Raw genomic sequence first — 20,570 nt, 5'->3', positions numbered from 1 at the left:
TTTTTTACATATTGAATCTGAGATGACTGTGAGCTATCCAAATGTCAAACAGATGGTTGGATATGCGAATCTTGAGATCAGAAGCAATGTGAGAGCTCTAGAAATACAGCACTCAGATTATAAGTGAAGTCCTGGAAGTGCATGGCATTCCATAGGCATTCCATACGTAGAGAATAAGAAGAGAATCTAGAAGAGGCTCCGGATATTTTCAAACATTTAATAGTAGCATTCAGAAGGAAGAATTGATAATGAGACCAAGGAATAGATGACAGAGATATTGGAACAAAATCTGGAGAGGTGATAGAGAGCAAGGGCAGAACATATTACTAAAAAAAGGAGTGATCAGCTGCATCAAATGAAACTGAGCTCTGAAATGATGAGTCCTTGGAGATATCCATTTGACTGAGTAACATGGAGCCCATTGGTGAACTCGGTAAGAGCAGTTCCAGTGGAATAGAAAGAGGGGAAGCTGAATTGAAACCTATAGAGAAGTGAACGAGGGATGAAGATGCTGAGACACTTAGCATAAACAACTTTTTGGTTATTTCTAAGTTTGACTGTTAATGAAAAAATAAACAGAGCAGTGAGGAGAAAAGACCATGGTGTGATAAGTGAGGGATAGTTTTTGTCTGTTTATTTGTTTTTAAATGTAGGTAAAATGTGATCATGTTAAAATGATAATTGGAAGGAGCTGATAGAAATGTCAGGTTTGAAAATATGAGAAGCGGTAAGTGAAGCAGCACAGATTTTTAAAATTGAAGCATAGTTGATTTACAACGTTGTGCCAGTCTCTGCTGTACAGCAAAGTGACTCAGTTATACAGATATAGACATTCTTTTTTTATATTCTTTCCATTATGGTTTACCACAGGATAGTGAATATAGTTCCCTGTGCTATACATTAAGACCTTGTTGTTTATCCATTCTAAATGTAATAGTTTGTATCTACTCACCCCAAATTCCCAGTCCATCCCTCTCCCTTCCCCTCTCCCCCTTGGCAATCACAAGTCTGTTTTCTGTGTCTGTGAATCTGTTTCAGATTTGTAGATAGGTTCATTTGTGCCGAATTTTAGATTTTACATATAAATGATATCATATGGTATTTGTCTTTCTCTTTCTGACTTACTTTACTTAGTGTGATAATCTCTAGTTGCATCCATGTTGCTGCAAATAGCATTATTTTGTTCTTTTTTTATGACTGAATAGTATTCCATTGTATATGTATCACATCTTCTTTATCCATTCATCTGTTGATGGACATTTAGGTTGGAAACAACAAAGTTTTTGAGAGGGGAAACAACAAAGTTTTTGAGAGGACAAACAGATGGGATTCCAAACACAGGTAGAGGAGTTATTTCTTCCATTGTAAGTAGAAAGAAAGAAAAAGATTATAAAGATAAAGGAAGGGTTAGTAAATACAAATCAAGGTGGTACCCAATCAGTGGCATCAGTTGAGGGTGAGAAGGAGAATTCAGAGATTTGAGGAGAGTAGAGAAGTACAGAGTATTCACTGGACAGAATGAGAATGTTGTAGAAGAAGAAAAACCAAAGACATTCCATGAAGAAAAAGGAAACATCAGAAAAAGTAAGAGTGGAAGCAAGGGAAAGAAATCATTAAAGAAAATAGACACGGTTGTTGGGCAGAAGCCACTGCATCTCACTCCATTTCTCCACATGCTGCATCATTAACAGATCACTGCATTCCAGTTTTTCACTGTTCCCCATCACCCCATCTCTTCTAACTTTTCCAGTTAGCTCCGGAAGATATTTTACTATTTCTTGTTGGCTTGGATAGTTTCTCCTTTCTTTGTTCAATTCATAAGCCTAACTTTTACTGTAGTTATGGTTTGTAAACTGTAGTGTCATGCTAGTAAAAATACCTTCTTCAGGGAACAGGACAATCATATTTTGAAATGAAATAGGCAAAAGAAATCATGGCTGACCACCAGTTCCAAGCAAATTGTAGACTCAATTCCCCCATCTATCTCATTAGCCTCTTTAACTTGATTCTACTTTAGTTTAAGCTCCAATGAGTCAGAATGTTAAAACATTTTCAATGTACCATTTTCTTATATATTTGGAGATGAACTCCCTTATCAGATTTATGGTTTGTAAATATTTTCTCTCATTCTGTACATATTAGCATTCTCAAGTTCATTGTAGCACCATTCACAATAGCCAAGATCTAGCAACAACCTAGATGTCCATAGATGGATGAATGCATAAGGAAAATGTGGTATATACATACAATGGAATACGATCCAGCCTTTAAAAAGAGTGAAATTTTGCAATATGCAACAACATGGATGAATCTTTTTTTTTCTGTGATACACAGGCCTCTCACTGTTGTGGTCTCTCCAGTTGCGGAGCACAGGCTCAACAGCCATGGCTCACAGGCCCAGCTGCTCCACGGCATGTGGGATCTTCCCGGACTGGGGCACAAACCCATGTCCCCTGCATCGGCAGGCGGACTCTAAACCACTGTGCCACCAGGGAAGCCCTATTTTTTAATTCTTTTTTTAAAGTTAATTTTTATTGGAATATAGTTGCTTTACAATATTGTGTTAGTTTTTACTGTACAGCAAAGTGAATCAGCTATACTTATACATATATCCCCTCTTTTTTTTTTTATTTCCTTCCCATTTAGGTCACAACAGAGCATTGAGTAGATTTCCCTGAGCTATACAGTAAGTTCTCATTACTTATCTATTTTTTAATATAAATTTATTTATTTATTTATGGCTGCATTGGGTCTTCGTTGCTTCACACAGGCTTTCTCTAGTTGCGGCAAGTGAGGGCTACTCTTCCTTGCAGTGCGCAGTGGCTTCTCACTGCGGTGGCTTCTCTTGTTGCAGAGCGCAGGCTCCAGGCGTGTGGGCTTCAGTAGTTGTGGCATGTGGGCTCAGTACTTGTGTCTTGCGGGATCTAGAGTGCAGGCTCAGTAGTTGTGACTCATGGGCTTAGTTGCTCCGCGGCATGTGGAATCTTCCCAGACCAGGGCTTGAACCCGTGTCCCCTGCATTGGCAGGCGGATTCTTAACCACTGCGCCACCAGGGAAGTCCCTAGTTATATATTTTATACATGGTATCAATAGTGTATATATGTTAGTCCCAGTATCTTGAGGACATTAGGCTAAGGGAAATAAGCCAGTCACAGTAAGACAAATACTGTGTGATTCCACTTAAATGAGGTTTCTAAAATAGTCAAATTAATAGAACCAAAGACTAGAATGGTGATTGCCAGGAGCTAGGGGTAGGGGGAAATGATGAGTTACCAATCACTGGGCATATAGTTTTAGTTCAGCAAGATGAATATGCTCTAGGGATCTGCTGTACAATATTGTACCTATAATCCACAATAATATGTTGTACACTTAATAATTTGTTAAGAGGTAAGATCTCATGTTAAGTATTCCTAATATGACTAAATTCTAACAATAAAATAAAACTTAAAGATATTTATACTATTTTCACATTAACAGTATTATAAATAATTTGCATAGTACAGAAAACCAAAAAGAAGAAAATAAAAATCACTCATCGCATCACTCTGAGATAATCCCAAATTACTTGATACTTAACCTACTGGTCCTTTATGGCACGCACACCCTTTATACCTTAAATAACACAATCCTAACAATATGGTTTTATTTTTTCTTAAAAATAACACGTTACTACAGCTATATTTGGCATGAAATTAATCAATGTAAGTATGTTACATCTGTTTTAGGCACTGTAGATACAAAGGTTATCAAGACACAAACACCAGTAATGTCCAAATTGATAATGTATGAATAAAATATAATAAAAGAGGTATGAATAAAATAATGGAAAAGCAGATCTTTAATTCAAAAGAAGCATCACAGGGGAGGACGTACCCTTCTGAGATCTTTATAAGAATTAACAATCCTGTGAAAGAAGCATAATTATTTCCTTAATTTCATACATAAGAAAACAGATGTAGATTTCAAACGAAGTCACACTGCTAACATGTGATGTGGCCAGCATTTAAACACTGGTGGTCTAATGGCAGAGCCCATGCTCGTTTAATCACCAGGTGATGCTTTTCTTTTCACCAACAGGACTTTATTTAGCAGAAGGTAGGTACAAAGGCAAGACAATAAAAGTCCATGATCTACTCCAGGAAGAGCCAAATGTTTTCTCCAGTAGTAGTAGAGGGTCAGTGTAAGGTGATGGAAGAGATGAGACTGGAAAAGTCGTTGCAGATAGATTATGAAAAGCATTTAATGCCATGGTAAGGAATTTGGACTTTATTCTGTAAGCAATACGGGAGGCACTGAAGGATTTTAAGCAGAGGAAGACAAGTTTCTGTGTGGACTTCCAATTTATAATATTGGTATCACCAGTCTTACAGTTAGAAATCACTTTTTAATTGTTTTCTTCACATCATTATATTTTAACTTTGCCCCTCTAAGTTATCAACAAGAACATTAACAGTAATAACAGCTTAGATGGAGCCAGAAAATCTGAACCTAACTCCATGGGGAAGTTGGGAAATGTTAGGACGGGTACTATGCACCTTTGTCTAGATATAAATGGTTTCAGAGCTTTTGCTCTGATGGCAGGACCATCTTCTTCCTGTTTCTTGTGTTGCCCAGGTAGCCTTGGTCTTACTGTAGAAGCTGAAGAAGGCACAGGTCAATGATCCATTAGCTTTAAAGATTAGCTTTAAAGATTAAGATGATAGAGATGATTAAGTAAAGGAGTGTACATGTACTATTGGAGAGAATAGTTCTGATGAGGGGATATCTTCTGGTTACTCTGCTACAGTCAGTTTTACTGCTTTATGACTCCAACAAATGCATTCTTTAACTTCATCTTCACTCCTTGAGGAAAACACAATGATTTTACTAGAACATATAATAAAATTTCAAATCAAGGATATAAATTTAAGATGTCATTTCCCAAACCTGAAACATTTTGCTTATCCACTTGGAAATCTGTCTTTTGGTTTTTCTGTGATATTAAATATCATATAGAAGAAGCATTTTGGAGGTTTAACAGTCTTACTTATTTTAAACCAACATTTGCAGTTTCTACCTAACCCTCTTCAAAAAACCAACCAACCAAACAAACAAAAAACCCCAACTTTTCCTAGAGCTATTAATTGTTAAAAAGATTTGGTTGAAGTTTCAGATCTTGATTTTTTTTTTCTCCTTTCCTCTTTCTAAGTAGGAGTGCCAGAGAAAACCAAAATGACAAAAAGATGTGAAAAAAAGGCATAAAGGATAGAGCTGAATCATCTTCAGAACACTGATAATAGGATTTGTTCATGCTCTATTTTAACAGATACACATTGAAGGGACAGATCATGTTTTCTTATCTGGCAAATTAGACCAGTTCCTTTCTTAGTTAACTGTAAACAACCAGCCAAACTTTATGAGCTTCCTTTGATTTTGCAACTGAAAGCTGTAGAACTATGGACACTGTTATCCTGCTTCCTAGAGACCAAAGGTAATTAGTCATGGTTTGCCAAAAATCCAGTCTCACAAGCAGAATATTAAATTAAGATGAATAAGTATGCCGCACAGTTAGGAAACTTAAGCAGCAGGACAAATAAAAAGGGAAAGAAGTTTTGCTCTATTGAGTAGATTAACAGCTAAAATTGAAGCTTGAATTCTAGGGCTGAGCTCTGCCACTTCCTTCTTATCTGTTTATGAGAAACTGTTAAGCCAGAAAAGCCCCTAGGCAAACATCTCACTTTATTTTATCTCTCCATTTTATCCCTCTCCTGCCTCTCTGTTCCACACATCACTGCCTAGCTCCATCACCAGCTGCCTCTTTTTTAATCTAAATCACACAGAGGTAAAAGTGAGTTGATATTGGTGGATAATGTCTGGAACAAGCAAAGCTTATCCCAAAGGAACAAGGCTCTAATTATGAACTTCAGGTAGTACAACATCTGGATACTATTCTGAGGCAGATGAGTTCAGGTGGTTCTCCCAGGTCTCACGAAATGCTCATTACACAGCATGACTTTGCTCTTCTGAGTACCGTCACTGGATCTAGACTGCCTGGACTGGAATCCCAAGTTCACTGCGTGCATACACTTGGCAACAGCTATGGAAATGTACTTGGGCACAGCACTTCTTCCCCTTGGTTTTAGTGTCCTCCCCTCTATGGCTGAAAGAGTAATAATGCCTATCTTGTAAGTGCTGTTGGAGGATTAAAGGAGATTCTAACATGTAAAGTGCTTAAAACTATTTTGGCCACAGCCAGTACCCAATAATTGTTAGCTGTTTATTTATTTACACATTTTCTCAGATTTTCTTAAGGAAAAAGAGATGGCTGGCATCAATTTTGGTATCCTTTCCCAAGGCTTATTATTATTATGAAGGAAGAACATATGTTAACATTTTGACTTATGATTTATGGGTTCAAATATTTGCATTCCCCTTTGCCAAACTTACTACTTTTACTGAGCGCCTCCTCTTAAAAAGATGGTGGTAGAGGTAAGAGAGATGCTGTGTCATGATACAGTAGAAAATGGCTTGTACTTAGACTTATTTTAAAGCCTTGCTCTGCCACTTAAAATCTAGGTAGTTTATTAAGTTTCTCTGTTAGCCCTCTGTGAAATGGAGGTAGCAGTTGCCCAGTTTGTTGGGTCATGGTGGTATATGGAAGATAAAACTTATCCATAGAACCAAATAGAATATTAAAGAAGGAGGCTTTTGGAAGGGTATAGGGTCAGCCATGGTAAAAATTATATATTTCCATTTCTACTTTCTACTAGAAAGCAGTTCCTGCCAAGTGATCCATTAAGTGTTGATCTGGACTGAATGGGTACTCCTTTCATAATGTCCCTTGGGAAGGCTAATCACTCAATGAGCAGCATTGAGTAACTTTTTCTGCATGTTTCTCCGTTGGCTTTTATAGCAACTTTTCTGATCTTCCTCCTACTTTATTGGCTGCTCTTTCTAGGATGGTTATTGTGGGCTTATGTTTTTTTAACCATTTAAAAGTCCAAGTTATTCAGTGTTGTTTTCTTGTCCCAGTGCTGTTCATACCCTCTATCCCCCTCGGACGATCTCAGTAGCTTCAACTGCCATTAACAAGCAGGTTATTTCCAACACAAACCAATCTCCAGGTCAGCTTTCTCTCCTATGCTTTGGACTAACCAGCTACTTGATGCAAACCTCGATGGGATATTCCACAATCATTTGAAACTCAATAGTCCAGCACTGAACTGAACGCCCTCCCCAGATTAAAAAAAAAAAAATGTTTTTTTACATTCTGTCTTAGAAAGTGGCACTATTATCCACTCGTCATTCAAGCTAGAAACATAGGAAACGTCTTAGAAAATTGCTTTGTAACCTCCATTATCACCTCTTACATATTCTTCTTCCTTAATATTACTCACAGCTCCAGTCCACTCCCCTGTTTTAATTTAGTACCTCATGGCTTCTTGAACTGTGTGAGTTCACAGCCTTAAAGTGGTCCCCCTATGTTCAATATCTCTTCCTCAAGTCTTCCTCACATTGTGACCATAGTGATGTCTCATAAGGCGAGACTGACCTTGTCTTTCTCCTGCTTAAAAAGTGTAATGGCCTCCCCCCCGCAACACACATAATTGTAATGGCCAACATAGCTTTTATGACGAAACTTAAAATATTTATAGGCTAGTGCATGGGTGTTTCACACTCTTGCCCTTGCCTCTTTCCAGTCTCAGGACTGGAATGTGCGTGCAGTCTCCATATTTATCAGCCTGAGGTCACAGGACAGTTTCTGATAGAGATACAAGGAATAGCCGTCAGATTCAGGCAGTGCAAAGAACTACACTTGAGATATTCCTTCTCTCATACCAAACTACCTCCAGAGACAAAGGAAGGAGGCTACCTATCATTTGGGAGTTGTTGGCTGAGAATCCAAGAGATGTTAGTGATACACTGTTTAAATAAAATTAGTTAGAATCCACAAACTGGTGTGAGCTGGGTGGGGTAGAGGGTATTTGGATTAATTAATGGTGTATTTTCAGACCTTAAACACTTAGGGTGTAGGAATCATATATTAATGGACTTTTTATACCTAATGATTAATACAAAGCCCAGCACATATTAAGCACTGATTAAATTATTTAGAGAATGAAAGAGAAAGCAATGAGAGAGGCCACTATGAACATGTATTTGACTCTGTACTCACTTTTTACATTTCCTTCTTTACAAGAGTATTCAGTGATGTAGAAGATGAAAAAAGGAAAGGGGAATATTAACCAGAATTGTTAAACATTTTATTTTGAGGGTAGTGTTTATATACAGTTAATGCACAGTTCTTAACTGTACAGTATGATGTGTTTTGACAAACGTATATATACACCAGTACAAACACCACCCCAATCAACATAAAGAAAATTTCCATCGTACTTTTCTCATGCTCCTTTCAGGCAATCCCCCACCCAAACAGCCACTTTGCTGATTTCCAACACCATGATTCGTTGGCCTGTTCTTGAGCTTCATATAAGGGGAATCATACAATGAATGTATACATTTTGTGTTTGGCTTATTTTGCTTATCATCTTTTAAACATTAATCTGTGATGGTGAACGTATCAACAGTCAGTTAGTTTTCATTGTGCATAGCATTCCATTGGATGAATATAAATATACCAAAATTTGTTTGTACATCCACCTGTTGATGGACATTTCTACCCCTACCCAACACCCACTCCCAGAGTTTTGACTCATAAATCTCCTGTGAAAATTCTTATACAAATCTTTCTGTAGGCATAATCTTTTCATTTTTCTTGGGTAGAAACTTAAGAGTGGAATTATTTGCTCACATGCTTTGTTATATGTCTGAGTTTGGAAGGAATTGCCAAACTGCTTGTCAAAGCAGTTGTAAGATTTTACACCTCTCCCAGCAGTGAACGAGAGTTCCAGTTGTTTCGCATTTTCATAACACTTGCATTGTGTTTATAATTTTAGCCATCCTAGTGAGTTTTAATTTGTGGGGTTTTTTTTGTTTTGTTTTTGTTTTTTGCGGTACGCGGGCCTCTCACTGTTGTGGCCTCTCCCGTTGCGGAGCACAGGCTCCAGATGCGCAAACTCAGCGGCCGTGGCTCACGGGCCCAGCCGCTCCACGGCATGTGGGATCTTCCCGGACCGGGGCACGAACCCGTGTCCCCTGCACCAGCAGGCGGACTCTCAACCACTGCGCCACCAGGGAAGCCCTAATTTGTGGTTTTAATTTGATTTCCCCTGATTACTAGAGATGATGAGCATCTTTCTATGTGCTTATTGTATTATACAACTTCTTCTGTGAAAAGTCTGTTCAAATCTTTTGTCTACTTTTTGAGTTATTTGTAACTTTATTGAGATGTGAGACAATTATATATAAATATATATAATGGATATGTAAGTATCTAATCCGTGGCTTATTTTAATTTTAATATTGTCTTTTAAAGAGTAGAAATTTATAATTTTGATGATGTCCAATTTATTATTTTATGTTTATTGCCATTTTAGTTCTAAGGAATCTTTGCTACCCCAAGATTCTGAGTGTATTCTCCTATTAATTTTGAAATTTTGTGAATGCATAAGATAGGAGTTAGGGTTCATTATGTTCCACGTGGATATCCAGCTGTTCCAGATAATTTTTTGAAAAATTTCCTTTCCCCACTGAATTGCTTTGCCACTTAGTGAAAAATCCATTGACCATGTGTGTTTGTCTATTTCTGGATACTCTATTCTGTTGTACTGATCTACTTATCAATCCTTACACCACACCATACCATTTGACTGCTGTAGTTTAAGAGTAATTTTTAAAATTAAGTAGCATAAGTGTGTTCTTTCAAGACTATTTCGGTTATTTGATGTCCTTTGCACTTAATAATTTCATATATATTTTAGAATCAGCTTGTTTTATTTCTACCAGAGGTAAGGAGGGAGGCAGGGAGGGAGAGAGGGAGGCAAGGAGGGAGAGTGCTTGCTGGGAATTTGATTGGAATATTCACAAGGTTGGGCCATCCAATTAATAAACTGTAATATTTCTCAACTCATTTTTTCCTTAGTTTCTTCCAACAGTGTTTTATAGTTTTTCAGTGTAGAGATATTAAATATTCTTTATTCAGTATATCTACTTTTTTGTTATTAAGAATGGTATTGGTTTCTAAGTTTCATTATCCAACCGTTTGTAGTTTATAAAAATGTAATTAATTTTTGTATAGTGTTCTTATGAACTACTAATTTGCTTAGTAGTTATAGCATTTCTTCTTTCTAATAGATTTTAAAAATTTACTATGGACTAAGTTATGTTGTCCATGAAAAAATACTATATTAATCTTTACTATATTTTATTATTTTTTACTTGTTTCATTGCACTGAATGGGAACTCCATTACAGTATTATTAGAAGTAGTGAGAACGGACAAGCTTGCCTGTTTCCTTTAGAAAGGAAAATACTTAATTATTAACTATGATGTTGATTGTAGATTTTTTTTCTCAAGGTGACCTTTATCAGATTGAAGAATTTCCCTTAGATTCTCAGTTTTTTGAGAATTTTTATCATGAATGGGCATGGAATATGATCAAATGCTGTTTCTACACCTATTGAAATGACTATATAGTTTTTTAAATGTGGTGTAGAATTCAACAGTGAAGTCTTTTGGACCTAATGTTTTACTTGTGGGACAATTTTAAATTATGAATTCAAGTTATTTAAGGTGTAAGGCTATTCAAAATCTATTTGTTGTTGGATTAGTTTTGGTAACTTGTGTTTTTCAAGGAATTTGGTGGTTACATCTTAATTGTCAAATTTATTGACATAAGATTGTTCATAATATTTCCTTATTATTCTTCGAATGCCTGTAGAATCTATAATAATACTTCCTCTTTATTCCTGATATTGGCAATTGGTATTTTCTCTTTTGTTCTTCTTGTTCATTGTAGCTAGAGTTTTATCAATTTTGTTCTTCTTTCCTACAAATTGGCTTTTAGTGTGATTGATTTTTCTCTATTTTTTATTTTATAATTTTCTGATTTTATTTTTATTATTTACTCTCTTCTCCTTACTTTGGGTTCAGTTTGGTCTTTTTGTTGTTGTTATCTAGCTTTTTAAGGTGGAAACTTGGATCAAAGATTTTAGAACTTTCTTCTCAGTCTATACATCTTTTCTAGGAACTCTGTAGAAGCTGTCATTATACTCTGCTCAACTATGAAGGCTGATAACTCCTTGGAATTCAGTTTATCACGGTTTCTTTGCAAATGCCTTTTCCTAATCCCACAGAGAAGTATGGTTTTTATTTTGTGTCGACTTTTCTTACTTCTATCGTGGGAGAAAAGATCTTTCAAATCCTTTACTACTTACCTCCTAGTAGAAGTTGATTCACTGGTTCTTTAGATGTCCTGAACATACTGAGGTTCTGCTAACATCTGGTTTAAAAAAATTCATATATTCTTAGCATCTTTCCCCATTTTCCTAAATTAATGCTAAGTAAAAATCCTGGCACAGTCACTCTGAAAGATCTCAGAGAAAATTACCTTAAAAAACAAAATGGAAATATGAGATTTAGCCTTTCCCAGCTAGAAAACACCCAGTTAACCATTTTATTTCTTTTCTCTAAATGAGTTGCTAATTTGTTAAATTCCAAGGGAAAGTTATACAGTATCTCTCCCACATCTTTTTATTTCTGCTCTAAAAAATTTGTTTTAAGTAGTAAAATGTGCTGTAAAGTGACAAGTGTAAACTATCTTAAATGAAAAAAGTTGAAGACTGAAGGAACATTTTATTCTATCATAAGATTCATGTATCAGATATTACATCTTTTTAGGTAACGTTTAAAAAAATCTTTTCATGAATGACAGCTATTACTTCCATTCCAGAAAGTGTATACTTTAATACTCAGAGGAATTTCCATGGACCCCCAGAGGGGGTCTATCGTTGAAGATTAATCATGTCAGATCACTCTACTGTGAGAAGCTAAAGCCAAGCACACGTGATGATTTCATTTCAATAGATTTAATTTTCTTCTTCTGACTGCCACTTTACTCTCTGGTTGCCTTAGAAAAAGGCATGGTTAAAGGAATCCCATTGTGAAGAGAAACCAGGAAAAAGCTTTGCTACAAGGCAAGAGCTAATTCTCTATTCTGTAGGGGCTGATACTCTTCTATCCTTCAGTAAAAGCTAATGGCTCAATAGGCCTCATGCACTAAGCTAATCTAGGAAGAAGTTGATGCTTATTCAATCGAGGATTATTCTTAAGTGCTATTACTGCATATAAAAATACACTTACACCTACTTGATGTAAAATATGACTAAGGTTTTTAAAAAACCAACCTACTGACTTTAGCCTTGTCAATATTACATAGACATTTGCAAATGTGATAGTATTTGAATCAGATGCTACTGCATATCAGTTTGGGTTTTTATAGCAAATGACGATACCTGCTAATTAGAAAATGAATACATAAATCTCTGGCATGAAAATTAGCCTTGTATTATTCCTAAGGTCTCCTAAAGAATTAGAAATATGTAAGTGATGCTATTTAAAAATAATTCAGTGACTGCTGTTTACTATTTAGAATTCAGGCATCCTGATAAAAGGACATAAGCTTTCCTAGCAGGTATTTTTGCCAAACATTCACAAGAGTAAGAGCAATTTCCTTTTGATATGAGTAGTGTGTTGGCTAAAGGCACTGCCACCCTATGGTTATCAATTCCTACAAGGGGAGAGAAAACCATGAGTAGAGAAAGAAAGAAAGTGAGAGAAGTAAGCAGCATAAAATTTGGAGACAAAGTTCTTGTATAGGGAAATAGCAGAAAAGTTTTTGTGCAATTCAGTTGTGTCAGTTGTGGATTGTAGGCCCTCATTAGGAGTAATGAGTGGTCAGTGCAAAAAAGACCCTCAAATAACTTCTCTTTACTTAATTACATACAGCTCAGTTTAGATGGTTCATTTTAGTTAGTTAAAACTGAAAAATCATAGAGATCATAATGTTAAATTACTTACAGTTGCATGAAGATATAGAAGTTTGAAAGTTATTTTGCTTTACCAAGTACTCCTAATATAAAAATCATATGCTACTGTTTCCGTCATTTCAACTACAACCATATCCACTTTCAGTTTTATTTGGGATGATGATCTGCATGTAAAGGCAAAAAGTTAATTCATAAAAGTGATGCACTGTTCTCATGATGTTAAATGCAACCACGTTTATGTATAGGCATATTGGGTTTTATGTAAAACACATGTGTTCAAGAGCGATTTACTCACTTGACATGCTATTTATAAGTGTTTGAGTATCCTCTAGCATTTGAGTATTGTTATATATGTTGCATTTTTAAGTCTACTCGTGCTGAAACCATTTTAGTTTGGGTCTAAGCAAATAGAAAGTGTACTGCTCTGAGTTATTTCTTCTTAATGTAATAGAATTTAAATTAAACCCTAAGAGTTGAACATCTATTATGAAAACTCTCTACTGAAACTTCAGTTTGCTCATCAGAAAAAATGAGTATGACCTATATGATCTCCTATTCCTCAGATATTCTGATTGTGTGATTGTACGTGTTGCTCATTACAAAGGGTAGAAATAGGCATAATTTTATTACCTAAGGAAGTTCTATCCAAATGTTCTCACATTTCATCTGGTTTCATCTCCAGGCATTTGTGACCTTTGAGAGATTTGGGAGCACCAGGAAGAAGCTATGGACTTTTATTTTTGAAGGTTAAAATGGCATTGCTCCTTCCTTGTAAAGAATGAATTTTGACATTGTGCACAGGTTTACTCATCAGAAAAGGGGATATAAAACTAGGGTAGCCCTTTGGCTTACAGACATATCTTTACTTATTTGTGAATTCTAGAATAAAGCCAAGCAACTTCACAACAGTAAACATGATCCAATATTTACTGAACACTAAATATGTGCCAAAAATTCTAACTGCTCTAATATCTGAAGTTTTGTAACCCTCAAAACAATTCTTTAAAGCAGATATTATTATTTTTTATTTTATTGAAGTATAGTTGCTTTACAATGTTGTGCTAATTTCTGCTATACAGCAAAGTGACTTACTTATACATATATATATATTCTTTTTTATATTCTTTTCCATTATGGTTTATTATAGGATATTGAATAGTAGGACCTTGTTGTTTATTCATCCTATAGATAATAATTTGCATCTATTAATCCCAAACTCCCCTTGCCTCCCCCCAACTCTTCCCCTTGACAATGATGAGTCTGTTCTCTATGTCTGTGAGTCTGTTTCTGTTTCATAGATATGTTCATTTGTGTCATATTTTAGATTCCACATATAAGTAATATCCTGTAGTATTTGTCTTTCTCTTTCTGACTTACTTCGCTTAGTATGATAATCTCTAGGTCCATCCATGTTGCTGCAAATGGCATTATATTATTCTTTTCAATGGCTGAGTAATATTTCACTGTGTGTGTGTGTGTGTGTGTGTGTGTGTATATATATATATATCACACCTTCTTTATCCATTCATCTGTTGTTTCCATGTCTTGGCTATTATAAATAGTGTTGCTATGAACATAGAGGTGCATGTATCTTTTCGAATTATAGTTTTGTCTGGGTATATGCCCAGGAGCGGGATTGCTAGATCCTATGACAACTCATTTTTTAGTTTTTTGAGGAACCTCCCTACTGTTTTCCATAGTGGTTGCACCAATTTACATTCCCACTAACAGTATAGGAGTGTTCCCTTTTCTCCACACCTTCTCCAGCATTTGTTATCTGCAGAATTTTTTTTAACATCTTTATTGGAGTATAATTGTTTTACAATGGTATGTTAGTTTCTGCTGTATAACAAAGTGAATCAATGATGGCCATTCTGACCAGTGTGAGGTGGTGCCTCATTGTAGGTTTTTTCTTAAAATAAATTTATGTATTTTTAAAATTTATTTTTGGCTGCGTTGGGTCTTTGTTGCTGTGTGCGGGCTTTCTCTAGTTGCGGTGAGCAGGGGCTACTCTTCATTGTGGTGCGTGGGCTTCTCATTGCAATGGCTTCTCTTGTTGCCAACCATGGGCTCTAGGCATGCGGGCTTCAGTAGTTGTGGCACGTGGGCTCAGTAATTGTGGCATGTGGGCTCTAGAGCGCAGGCTCGGCAGTTGTGGTGCCCAGGCTTAGTTGCTCCGCAGCATGTGGGATCTTCCCAGACCAGGGCTTGAACCCGTGTCCCCTGCACTGGCAGGTGGATTCTTAACCACTGCACCACCAAGGAAGGCTTTTTTTTGTTTTTTGCAATTCTCTAATAATTAGCAATGATGAGCATCTTTTCCTGTGCCTATTGACCATCTGTATGTCTTCTTTGGAGAATTGTCTATTTAAGTCTTCTGCCCATTTTTTGATTGGGTTGTTTAGTTTTTTGTTATTGAATTGTATGAGCTGTTTGTATATTTTGGAAATTAAGCCCATGTTGGCTGCATCATTTGCCAATATTTTCTCCCAGTCCCTGGGTTGTCTTTTTGTTTATGGTTTCATTTGCTGTGAAAAGCTTCTAAGTTTGATTAGGTCCCATTTATTTATTGTTGCTTTTATTTCTATTGCCTTGGGAGACTGACCTAAGAAAACATTGGTATGACTTACGTCAGAAAATGTTTTGTGAGGCAGGTATTATTGTTCTATCCATTTTACAGATGAGTTACAAGAGATTAAGTAACTTACACAAGGTATTAGTAAGTGGTCAAGCTGAAGATCCAACCCACGCATTCCAGCTCTGCAGCCTGCATTTAAAATCAATACACTATAGTGTTTCTATGGAATACATGTTAAGTTGAACACTGTCAATAATAGTTCCAGATCATTGGTTTTATTTTTTACCAGCAATTTGGATAACATGGATCATCTTAGTGGTCTGTGGCAGCTGAGTTCTCCTGCTTGGAGAAAAGGTCCCCAGACACAAGCTCTCAGGGTCTTTCCTTTCTAGACCCTGAGCTATTTATGTACTCATTCAACTCTTAATTATCTGTCTTGGGCCAGTAGCTTAGTGAGCTTGGGCTCCCATAACAACATACCATAGACTGTGTGGCTTAAACTGTAGACACTTATTTTCTCACAGTTCTGGAAGCTAGAAGTCCGAGATCAGGATACCAGAGTGTTTGTGTCTGGTGAGAGCCCTCTTTCTGATTTGCAAATGGCTGCCTTCTTGCTGTATCTTCACATGACAGAAGGAAGAAGCTCTGGTGTCTCTCCCTTCTTATAAAGGCACTAATCCCATCATGTGGGGGGGTTCTACCCTCATGACCTCATCTAAACCTAATTGCTTCCCAAAGGTTCCACTTCCTAATACCATCACTTTCGGGGTTAGGGTTTCACCATATGAATTTGGGGGAACATAAATGTTCCATTCATAACAGCCAGACTTTGCTCTAGGCACTGGGGATATAGCATAAACAAGTCAGACAAAAAGCCTTGCCCATGTGGAGCTTAAAGTTTCATGGGAAAGACAGATGATAAGCAAGATGAATAAAATAAATAGACTGTAAGTGCTAAGGGAGATAAAAGGCAGAAAAGAAGGTTAGGATATATAGGGTGTTGACATTTTGGATAGGATGGTTAAGAAAGTCTTCTGAGAAGTTGACTCTTTTTTTTTTTTAACATCTTTATTGGAGTATAATTGCTTTACAATGGTGTGTTAGTTTCTGCTGTATAACAAAGTGAATCAGCTATACATACACATATATCCCCATATCTCCTCCCTCTTGCGCCTCCCTCCCACACTCCCTATCCCACCCTTCTAGGGGGTCACATAGCACCTAGCTGATCTCCCTGTGCTATGTGGCTGCTTCCCACTAGCTATCTATTTTACGTTTGGTAGTGTATATATGTCCATGCCACTTCGTCCCAGCTTACCTTCCCCTACCCCGTGTCCTCAAGTCAATTCTCTACATCTGCGTCTTTATTCCCGTCCTGCCCCTAGTTTCTTCAGAACCATTTTTATTTCTTTTTGGATTCCATATATATGTGTCAACATACGGTATTTGTTTTTCTCTTTCTGACTTACTTCACTCTGTATGACAGACTCTAGGTCCATCCACCTCACTACAAATAACTCAATTTCGTTTCTTTTTATGGCTGAGTAATATTCCATTGTATGTATGTGCCACATCTTCTTTATCCATTCATCTCACTTAGGTTGCTTCCATGTCCTGGCTATTGTAAATAGTGCGGCAATGAACATTGTGGTACATGACTCTTATTGAATTATGGTTTTCTCAGGGTATATGCCCAGTAGTGGGATTGCTGGGTCATATGGTGGTTCTATTTTTAGTTTTTTAAGGAACCTCCATACTGTTCTCCATAGTGGCTGTATCAATTTACATTGACTTAATCTAAAAGGGCTAAATGGTGGGAAGAGCCAAAGCAAAGGGCTTGAGGGGGAGTGTGGCTGGCTTCTACGAGACAGTGACAGAGCAGGGTTTGTCAACTCATGTGAATAAGGGAGAAACTGTAAGAGATGAAGTTAGAGACATAAAGGAAACCCAGACCATGAAGGTCCTTATAATTCGTAATAGGAACCTCAGAAACTATTGGAGGATTTTGAGTGGAGGAATGACATAATCTGACTTTCACTTTAACAGAGTAATTCTGGCTGCTCTGCTGAAAATAAACTGAAGCGAGGAACAAGAGCTGAAGCAGAGAGACCAGTTAAGAAGCTATCACCTGTCAAATTATTAAAAGAGATGAGGCAAATGAGTGCTAATCATGTCTCATCTGAATCGATCAAATGTTTTGTTTGCTGCACAGAGAAAATTTGAATGTGATTTTAATGCTAACTTGGGAAGACTTGCAAGAAAGTTGGCAAAGTGTACAAGGCATTAATCTCTTTTGAATTCTTTCAAAGAAGAAAGACAGCCTCAAATTGGATGTAAACTGCATAGGTATACTGAAACTAAAGAGTGGCAACAAAGTCATACTTCAAATTCTATAAGTTACCTGCTGGATAGTGTGCAACTTATACTTAGATGAAGTACTCCAAACTTCAATAGATACTACCTATAATCCTAAGTATGATAAGGAGTTTAGATTGTGGATGGGAACATTCCGAAGAATACCACTAAATTCTCTTGCTTGGAGGTTAATAGTGGGATATATTTGTGGACTCACTCTCATTCTGTACAATAGGAAGGGCAGGGGTTAGCAAGAGATCTTCTGACCACACAAGATAGCCACGATATTGCATTTAAAAGGAAAAGGGGAGATTGTAATTATAGCTGGGTCAAAGGAGAAACAAGGGAACAGCATTGTGGGGACATTCTAGGTCAACAAAGACATTCTGTGTTAAAGATTCAATAGAAAAACTCCATGAGCCATAGAAAATCACATTAGATGGAACTTCTTCCAAGATGGTATTCACTCCTAAAAGCCCAGAAATGAAGATCTCATCCTGACCTACACTGATGTGACGGTGCATGCCAATAGGGGATGAAATTCAATAAATCTGGAAGAAAAGCTGAAAGAAGTTGGCTGCCGAGTGCCCTGTCTCCCTTAGAATTTACCCCTCCTAAAGCTAAATAACCCTAATAGTTGGAGGAAGGAAAATATTAATAACATCAAGGCCTTCAATTTAGAATATTGAAGTGATGCCATGATAAGAGGTAGGGAAGAAAAGGGAGAACCTCTGTGCAACATTTAGGGACAATGGCGGGCCTCAGTGGGCCTGTTTTTATTAAAGGCAAAATTACAAATAAATGCAAGATTAAATTGGTGCCATAATTCTTCAACAGAATGAAAGAAGACACCTATGCTAGACGTAAATACGTGCTCGAATTTACGGAAATACACTTACCTAAACACATTTGGGAAGTTTAGGAAAGAATTGCGTCACCCTTTCAGGTTAATAAAAGACAGGAAAGGGTAAGATGCAAAATACCAAATTATCCATTGGAGAATGAGCTATCAGAATGAATATTTAAACTAAAATAGATAATTTCAAAATCATACTGAAAAAGAACAGAATTTTATTAGTCTTCACTCTATAGCTTACCAGACAGACTTGAGGAATATATGTATATACTGAGGGAAAGGGAAAATAAGTGAATAACTGGCAATGCAGAAATTGTTTTAGACAAAGTTAAATAGGTGAAGAAGACTTTATTCAAGGCTACTGCAATAGGGGAAAAAAGATGCCAATGCAGTCTAAGCTGAATTCTGCGGATAGAAGTGGCAGAAGTGTTTTTAAGGGCTGAGTATGGGGGACCAGAGACCATCTTCTCATACCTTCATCACAAGAGATAGTCTTACAGCTTGGAACAAGGCAAGTTAAGCTCCTACCCTCCTACAGAAACAGAGATAGGGATACTCTCTCCCTTGTTTATTACACTTCAAAGAGATGAATCCCAGGTCCTTTAGAGAAAACAATCTTAGGTGGTAAAATCAGCAAGACGCTTCTAAAGAGATTTAAATCACAAAGGAATAGAGAAAGACTTTATAATGACAAGTTTTCTAAAGTAAATGCTCTAAGTAAACAGAGGAGAGAGGCCTCTGTGGTTAGGCTATCTGGATTTTGTAAGGCATGTGCGAGGGAGGTCAGAGGTAGGAAGATGCCTGTCTAAAGTTTAGTCAACCTGAGAGAAAGGTTAAGGTGGTCTTGGTCAATATAGATGATAAGGTAGTTGATACAGAGGGCCACAAAATGAAGATTCAGTCCCCAGATAGGTATAGAAAATACTTTCAAAGACATAATAAAAGAATAATTCCCAAAATCAAATAACACCTAGATCAGTATATATTTAAATCATGTTCTACGAAAATTTAACACCAAGATCTATCTTGATGAAATAACTAAACTTTAAAGATTAAAAAAAAATCCCACAGTTCTAGGCGGCAAAAACATAATAAAATTGCAAAGGACAAGAAATATTTAGCCAGGCCAACTTCAAACCTCAGATCAGCAAGTATGGGCCATTGTCATTAGAGTATTTTCAGGGACTGATCAGATTGTAGAGAGAAATAAATTACAGTTTAAGAAATGTTATCTTTATTCCCTTCTCTACTTTTTAAAATAGCTTTATTGAGGTGTAATTGATATCCAATAAACTGTACATATTGAAATGTGATAAATTTCAACATATATATGAGTATGTATGTGTGTGTATGTATACATATGAAATCATTACCACAAGTAAAGTAACAAACAATTCCATGAACTCTTTGTTTCCCAGTGCTCTTCTGCAGTCCAACTCTTCCACAACCCCACCCACAAATAACCACTGATCTGCCTTCTGTAATTATATGTTAATTTGTATTTTCTAGAATAAATGAAATCATACATAGTCAAGATGGTTATTAGTCCCACCATACACTCCCATTATGCAATCATACGATTGTATTTATAATGTATGTGGGGGAAGATAATGGGGCATTTTTCACTTACCATTTTTGTTTTGAGAATCTCTCATGTTTGTTATATGAATCATTCGCTCTTTCATTACTGAGTAGTGGTATAATTACACAATGGAACACAATTTGATTCACCTGTTGGTTGTCATTTGTGTTGTTTCTAGCTTTTAATAAAGAATCCCAAATAAATCTCACATGAACATTTGTGTACCACCAAGTCTGTGTGGAAATAAGCTTTAATTTCTTTAGGGAAAA

This window comes from Globicephala melas, chromosome 10 (assembly GCF_963455315.2).
Source record: "Globicephala melas chromosome 10, mGloMel1.2, whole genome shotgun sequence".
Classification (NCBI taxonomy): domain Eukaryota; kingdom Metazoa; phylum Chordata; class Mammalia; order Artiodactyla; family Delphinidae; genus Globicephala; species Globicephala melas.
This window is presented reverse-complemented; position numbering follows the sequence as displayed.